Here is an 8541-nt window from a genome sequence, read left to right on the forward strand (position 1 = left end):
TAGTCTTGGATTCGTCACAACAGGGAGTGTGTGTGTCTATAGAGGGGGAGTTCGGTAGAATGATTGTCGCTAGTTTGTATTGCAAATTTAGCGAGCCCCTAGAGCCCTACCTGGGCTATATGGATAAGTTACTACTTCTGGCGAGTGGTAGCCCATTAGTCCTAGGGTTGGATGCGAATGCCTCGTCCTCGATGTGGTTTAGTAAGGTATCCAGACATTCGTCTGGATATCAAAGCCACGTTCGAGGCGAGGTAATGAATGAATGGGTGTTGGCTAAGGGCCTTCACATTCTGAATGAGCCGAGTGAGTGGTATACGTTTGATGGGCCTAGGGGTGTGAGTGATATTGACATGACGCTTATGAATGAGGCAGCAAGTAGAGTGTTTGATTTTAAGTGGGAGGTTAGAGGAGGGTGGGGTCTGAGTGATCATAATTTGATCCAAATTGTGGTTGCTCCTCGTTCCCCTCCTTTGGTGTGTGTGAGTCCATTGCGGCGATGGCGTACCTCTGGTATTGACTGAAACCGATATGGACAGAGTGTAAGGGAAGCGGTGTTAGAAATACCGCTTAGTGTTTGATGATCTGGAGGTGGATGAGCAAATTGCTCGGCTGTGTGAGTTGGTGTGGGGTGTGAATGACAGATTGTTCAGGAAGTGTGGAAGTTTTAGGGTTAGAAAAAAATTTAGTGGTGGACGCATGAGTTAACCGTGAAGAGGAGGACTGTCCGGCGGTTGAGACGAAAGTTTCAACGTGCTCGGCGGTTCAATTCTGATAGGCTGTCCCAGATTAGGTATGATTTTAGTTGTGCGATGAATGAATATAAAGATATGATTGTGAAAATTAAAAAAGAAGAGTGGAGGAGTTTTGTGAATGACAATAGGGATGACCCCTGGGGTCAGGTCTATAAGATCTGCAGGGGTCGTAAGAGGGAGGATATCACCTCTCTTCGTGTTGGTGACACTGTGTTATCAACGTAGAGAGAGTGTGCTGGGGTTCTGTTAGGAGCGTTCTTTCCCAGGGCTGAGGTTCAGGCACCCCATGCACATGAGGTACCTGTTCCTCCATTAGATGATGGGGAGCTGGGATATGCCTTTGGCCTGGTCAGGTCTAAACGGTCTCCAGGTTTTGATGGTCTCAACGTAGAGATGTGCAAATGCTTGTGGAAGTTCATTCCGGAATACTTGGAGGTCATTTATGACAAGTGCATTTGTGAGGGATATTTTCCACGTCAGTGGAAAAGTGCCAGGGTTGTTCCTCTCCTGAAGTCTCCTGATAAGATCAGGAGTGATCCTCGTTCTTATCGGGGCATCAGTCTCCTTCCAGTGCTTGGAAAAGTGCTGGAAAGAGTTATGGTGGAACGGCTTCAGGAGCTAACGCGGGATTTGAGGTCGAATAGGCAGTATTGGTTCAGGAAAGCACGCAGTGTAGAAGATGCCTGGATGTATGTTCAGAATGCTGTGAGGGAGAATACCAACAAATATGTCCTTAGCATATTTGTTGACTTCAAGGGGGCGTTTGATTACCTAATCTGGGATCGAGTGATTCAACGGCTAGAGGAACTTAACTGTTCGGAAATTAGCCTCTGGCGGAGCTTCTTTTCGGACAGGAAAGCCTCTATCGTTGGTATGAACGGGTGTGTGGAGATTGGAGTGGTTCGTGGCTGCCCGCAGGGATCCATCTGTGGTCCATATATTTGGAACCTCATGATGGACTCATTGCTTGGGCAGCTCGAACCACTCTGCAGGTGTTGTGCGTATGCGGATGACCTACTTCTTTTGGTCGAAGGCTGTTCGAGGTCTGAGATTGAATGGGTAGGAGGGCAATTGTTGGAGATTCCTCATAATTGGGGTGTGGGTGTGGGGGTTTACATATCGATGGATAAAACGGTGACAATGCTCTTAAAGGGTTGACTGTCACCGGAGCGTCCACCGGTTGTCCGTGTGAATGGGGTCAGCATCAGGTATGTGACGCAAGTCAAATATCTGGGGTTGACCATGAGTGAAAGAATATGTTTTACTCCACACTTAGTGAATGTGAAGCGGCGGCTGCAGGCGATTGTTGGTAGTGCCAGGCGCGTTTTACGGAGTGATTGGGGTCTCGGGCGTCGTGCTGTTCGCTCCATATATCGAGGTTTGTTTGTGGCCTGTGCCACTTATGGATCTCCTATATGGTGGAAGGTGGCTACGATGGTTTCGGGTCGTCGAAAACTTCTTTCTATACAGCGTTGCATGATGCTTGCCTGTTTGCCTGTATGTCGCACCGTTTCTACGGACGCGTTGCAGGTTTTATTGGGTGTGCCCCCTCTTGACCTGATTGTTTTACAGCGTGCTGTTTCTTTCAGGTTGAGGAGGGGTTTGAGTGTGTTATTTCTGCGGAATGAATGGATTTCTGACGATGATGTGGAGAGGTTGGGATATCTAGGACACAAGAGGCTTCTAGATGACAGGGTTAGAAGTAGGTGGCAAGACCGTTGGGATAATAGTCCTAACGGTCGTGTGACTTATGAGTACATTCGGGATGTTGGGTTTGTTGGGGAAAACCCAGATTTCAGATTCTGTCTGAGTCTGGGTTTCCTACTTACGGGGCATGGGCCTTTGAATGCTTTTTTGCATCAGAGGCACCTCTCTGATGGAATGGAATGTATATGTGGGGCGCGTGTTGAGGATTGGGTGCATGTTATTGCTGAATGCCCGATGTACTCGGACATTAGGGACCTTGGGGGTATGGGGATTAGTTGGACTGATGGACGGTTAGATGTTAGTGGTATGATCTCCACTAGTTGGGATGCCGAACGATTAGAATTATTTGGTGTGTTTGCGCGTGAGGTGTTTAAGCGGCGAAGACAATTAGCTGGAAACTAAGTATAGTTTCTTTGTGTGAATGGTGTGTGTATTGTGTATAATATTGGCTTTAGATGTCCCTATCTATTACCCTGCGGGTTTGGGTAAAGAATATTGCTGAGGTAAGGCATGCCTGTCGTAAGAGGCGACTAAAATCCAAACATGCACAAATAGATAACAGGCTGATGCTAATGGCTGATACTCAGGCTGTTATCCATGCGTGCTAGATAATATATTTCATGGCTTGAACGGAATTATGTTATCTTTTTGATATAGCTTTTTCCAAAAAGGAATTGGTCACTCCTTTCAAAAAGGGCAATTGTGTTCAAGCCACAATTGCCTACCAGTGCAGAGCAGTATGGAAAGGCTCAACTGGAAGTAGCTTCGGCTACAAAGTCTTACCAGAGACTTAAACTCGGTGCCACGGGGAGCAGGAGCCCAGGAGGCTTCGGTTTCCGCCTGCTCGTTGGGTTACGGCCCTTCGGGGAGTATCGTGGTGGCTGTGGTTTCTAAACCTAAATGCAGGCAGACCGGATAGCCCAGTTGCTGGCTGCTTCCGGTGTATGGGTTTTGACCATAGAGTGGCTGAGTGTAGGGCCAAATCAGATGTTTGTAGGCGGTGCGGTCAAGAAGGACATAGAGCTGCCGGTTGTGGCAATGCCCCCCATTGTCGCAACTGCGCATTTAAGGGTAGGCCAGCTGGGCATCTTATGATGTCAGCTGTCTGCCCGATTTACTGTGGCGTTTTTGAGCGTGCCCTCTCCAGACACTGATGGGGGGGATTTTTCAGCTTAATTGTCAGAGGTCGTATGCCGTTATGTGTGAGTTGGGGGGTTGTATGATTGAGGGGGGGTGTGGCATTGCCTTACTTCAGGAGCCTTACGCCACCAATGGTGTGGTTCGGGGTCTTCCTGGAGGTTTTAGGGTCTTTACGTACCTTGGGGTTAATGCTGCAATAGTTGTGAAAGATTCCGGCTACGATTGTGTAGTCTTGGATTCGTCACAACAGGGAGTGTGTGTGTCTATAGAGGGGGAGTTCGGTAGAATGATTGTCGCTAGTTTGTATTGCAAATTTAGCGAGCCCCTAGAGCCCTACCTGGGCTATATGGATAAGTTACTACTTCTGGCGAGTGGTAGCCCATTAGTCCTAGGGTTGGATGCGAATGCCTCGTCCTCGATGTGGTTTAGTAAGGTATCCAGACATTCGTCTGGATATCAAAGCCACGTTCGAGGCGAGGTAATGAATGAATGGGTGTTGGCTAAGGGCCTTCACATTCTGAATGAGCCGAGTGAGTGGTATACGTTTGATGGGCCTAGGGGTGTGAGTGATATTGACATGACGCTTATGAATGAGGCAGCAAGTAGAGTGTTTGATTTTAAGTGGGAGGTTAGAGGAGGGTGGGGTCTGAGTGATCATAATTTGATCCAAATTGTGGTTGCTCCTCGTTCCCCTCCTTTGGTGTGTGTGAGTCCATTGCGGCGATGGCGTACCTCTGGTATTGACTGAAACCGATATGGACAGAGTGTAAGGGAAGCGGTGTTAGAAATACCGCTTAGTGTTTGATGATCTGGAGGTGGATGAGCAAATTGCTCGGCTGTGTGAGTTGGTGTGGGGTGTGAATGACAGATTGTTCAGGAAGTGTGGAAGTTTTAGGGTTAGAAAAAAATTTAGTGGTGGACGCATGAGTTAACCGTGAAGAGGAGGACTGTCCGGCGGTTGAGACGAAAGTTTCAACGTGCTCGGCGGTTCAATTCTGATAGGCTGTCCCAGATTAGGTATGATTTTAGTTGTGCGATGAATGAATATAAAGATATGATTGTGAAAATTAAAAAAGAAGAGTGGAGGAGTTTTGTGAATGACAATAGGGATGACCCCTGGGGTCAGGTCTATAAGATCTGCAGGGGTCGTAAGAGGGAGGATATCACCTCTCTTCGTGTTGGTGACACTGTGTTATCAACGTAGAGAGAGTGTGCTGGGGTTCTGTTAGGAGCGTTCTTTCCCAGGGCTGAGGTTCAGGCACCCCATGCACATGAGGTACCTGTTCCTCCATTAGATGATGGGGAGCTGGGATATGCCTTTGGCCTGGTCAGGTCTAAACGGTCTCCAGGTTTTGATGGTCTCAACGTAGAGATGTGCAAATGCTTGTGGAAGTTCATTCCGGAATACTTGGAGGTCATTTATGACAAGTGCATTTGTGAGGGATATTTTCCACGTCAGTGGAAAAGTGCCAGGGTTGTTCCTCTCCTGAAGTCTCCTGATAAGATCAGGAGTGATCCTCGTTCTTATCGGGGCATCAGTCTCCTTCCAGTGCTTGGAAAAGTGCTGGAAAGAGTTATGGTGGAACGGCTTCAGGAGCTAACGCGGGATTTGAGGTCGAATAGGCAGTATTGGTTCAGGAAAGCACGCAGTGTAGAAGATGCCTGGATGTATGTTCAGAATGCTGTGAGGGAGAATACCAACAAATATGTCCTTAGCATATTTGTTGACTTCAAGGGGGCGTTTGATTACCTAATCTGGGATCGAGTGATTCAACGGCTAGAGGAACTTAACTGTTCGGAAATTAGCCTCTGGCGGAGCTTCTTTTCGGACAGGAAAGCCTCTATCGTTGGTATGAACGGGTGTGTGGAGATTGGAGTGGTTCGTGGCTGCCCGCAGGGATCCATCTGTGGTCCATATATTTGGAACCTCATGATGGACTCATTGCTTGGGCAGCTCGAACCACTCTGCAGGTGTTGTGCGTATGCGGATGACCTACTTCTTTTGGTCGAAGGCTGTTCGAGGTCTGAGATTGAATGGGTAGGAGGGCAATTGTTGGAGATTCCTCATAATTGGGGTGTGGGTGTGGGGGTTGACATATCGATGGATAAAACGGTGACAATGCTCTTAAAGGGTTGACTGTCACCGGGGCGTCCACCGGTTGTCCGTGTGAATGGGGTCAGCATCAGGTATGTGACGCAAGTCAAATATCTGGGGTTGACCATGAGTGAAAGAATGTGTTTTACTCCACACTTAGTGAATGTGAAGCGGCGGCTGCAGGCGATTGTTGGTAGTGCCAGGCGCGTTTTACGGAGTGATTGGGGTCTCGGGCGTCGTGCTGTTCGCTCCATATATCGAGGTTTGTTTGTGGCCTGTGCCACTTATGGATCTCCTATATGGTGGAAGGTGGCTACGATGGTTTCGGGTCGTCGAAAACTTCTTTCTATACAGCGTTGCATGATGCTTGCCTGTTTGCCTGTATGTCGCACCGTTTCTACGGACGCGTTGCAGGTTTTATTGGGTGTGCCCCCTCTTGACCTGATTGTTTTACAGCGTGCTGTTTCTTTCAGGTTGAGGAGGGGTTTGAGTGTGTTATTTCTGCGGAATGAATGGATTTCTGACGATGATGTGGAGAGGTTGGGATATCTAGGACACAAGAGGCTTCTAGATGACAGGGTTAGAAGTAGGTGGCAAGACCGTTGGGATAATAGTCCTAACGGTCGTGTGACTTATGAGTACATTCGGGATGTTGGGTTTGTTGGGGAAAACCCAGATTTCAGATTCTGTCTGAGTCTGGGTTTCCTACTTACGGGGCATGGGCCTTTGAATGCTTTTTTGCATCAGAGGCACCTCTCTGATGGAATGGAATGTATATGTGGGGCGCGTGTTGAGGATTGGGTGCATGTTATTGCTGAATGCCCGATGTACTCGGACATTAGGGACCTTGGGGGTATGGGGATTAGTTGGACTGATGGACGGTTAGATGTTAGTGGTATGATCTCCACTAGTTGGGATGCCGAACGATTAGAATTATTTGGTGTGTTTGCGCGTGAGGTGTTTAAGCGGCGAAGACAATTAGCTGGAAACTAAGTATAGTTTCTTTGTGTGAATGGTGTGTGTATTGTGTATAATATTGGCTTTAGATGTCCCTATCTATTACCCTGCGGGTTTGGGTAAAGAATATTGCTGAGGTAAGGCATGCCTGTCGTAAGAGGCGACTAAAATCCAAACATGCACAAATAGATAACAGGCTGATGCTAATGGCTGATACTCAGGCTGTTATCCATGCGTGCTAGATAATATATTTCATGGCTTGAACGGAATTATGTTATCTTTTTGATATAGCTTTTTCCAAAAAGGAATTGGTCACTCCTTTCAAAAAGGGCAATTGTGTTCAAGCCACAATTGCCTACCAGTGCAGAGCAGTATGGAAAGGCTCAACTGGAAGTAGCTTCGGCTACAAAGTCTTACCAGAGACTTAAACTCTGTGCCACGGGGAGCAGGAGCCCAGGAGGCTTCGGTTTCCGCCTGCTAGTTGGGTTACGGCCCTTCGGGGAGTATCGTGGTGGCTGTGGTTTCTAAACCTAAATGCAGGCAGAGGGCCTTTGGCTTCTCGGTGTGGAGTTGCAACCAACCGGGTGCCGGACCCAAAGTACGGCAGAGGTTTTAGATGGGCCTCGGCCCTACCAAGGTGGCATAAGTGTGTCCATACCACACCCCAATTGGTACTGGAAGTGTGCATAGCTACAATACAGGGCGCTGATTGACGCATTGTATTAATCCATTTGTGTTTTTGAATACACGTATGGTAAGGCCTTCACAGGCAGGTACATACGTTAAAACAAATCCACAATTGTCCCTATCTGCGAAGAGCCGAAACCACATGGTGATATATTTGCATATAAGTACTAATTAATTTTCATATAGATACTAATTGTATGAATTCATACAAGTAAATAATTTTCATATAAATACTTATTGTATAAATTCATACAAGTAAATAATTTTCATAGAAATACTAAATAATTTTCATATAAATACTAAATAATTTTCATATAGATGCTAAATAATTTTCATATAGGTACTAAGTTTATGAATTCATACAAGTAAATAATTTTCATATAAATACTAAATAATTTTCATATAGATACTAAGTTTATGAATTCATACAAGTTAAAAATTTTCATATAAATACTAAATAATTTTCATATAGATACTATGTTTATGAATTCATACAAGTTAAAAATTTTCATATAAATACTAAATAATTTTCATATAGATACTAAGTTTATGAATTCATACAAGTTAACAATTTTCATATAAATACTAAATAATTTTCATATAGATACTAAGTTTAAGAATTCATACAAGTTAAAAATTTTCATATAAATACTAAATAATTTTCATATATATACTAAATAATTTTCATATAGGTACTAAGTTTATGAATTCATACAAGTAAATAATTTTCATATAAATACTAAATAATTTTCATATAGATACTAAGTTTATGAATTCATACAAGTAAAAAAATTTCATATAGATACTAAGTTTATGAATTCATACAAGTTAAAAATTTTCATATAAATACTAAATAATTTTCATATAAATACTAAATAATTTTCATATAGATACTAAATAATTTTCATATAGGTACTAAGTTTATGAATTCATACAAGTAAAAAATTTTCATAGAAATACTAAATAATTTTCATATAGATACTAAGTTTATGAATTCATACAAGTAAACAATTTTCATATAAATGCTAAATAATTTTCATATAGATACTAAGTTTATGAATTCATACTAAATAATTTTCATATAAGTACTAATTAATTTTCATATAAATACTAATTGTATGAATTCATACAAGTAATTAATTTTCATATAAATACTAATTAATTTTCATATAGATACTAAGTTTATGAATTCATACAAGTAAA

The sequence above is a fragment of the Zeugodacus cucurbitae genome, chromosome X, assembly GCF_028554725.1.
Source record: "Zeugodacus cucurbitae isolate PBARC_wt_2022May chromosome X, idZeuCucr1.2, whole genome shotgun sequence".
In the NCBI taxonomy this organism is placed as follows: Eukaryota; Metazoa; Arthropoda; class Insecta; order Diptera; family Tephritidae; genus Zeugodacus; species Zeugodacus cucurbitae.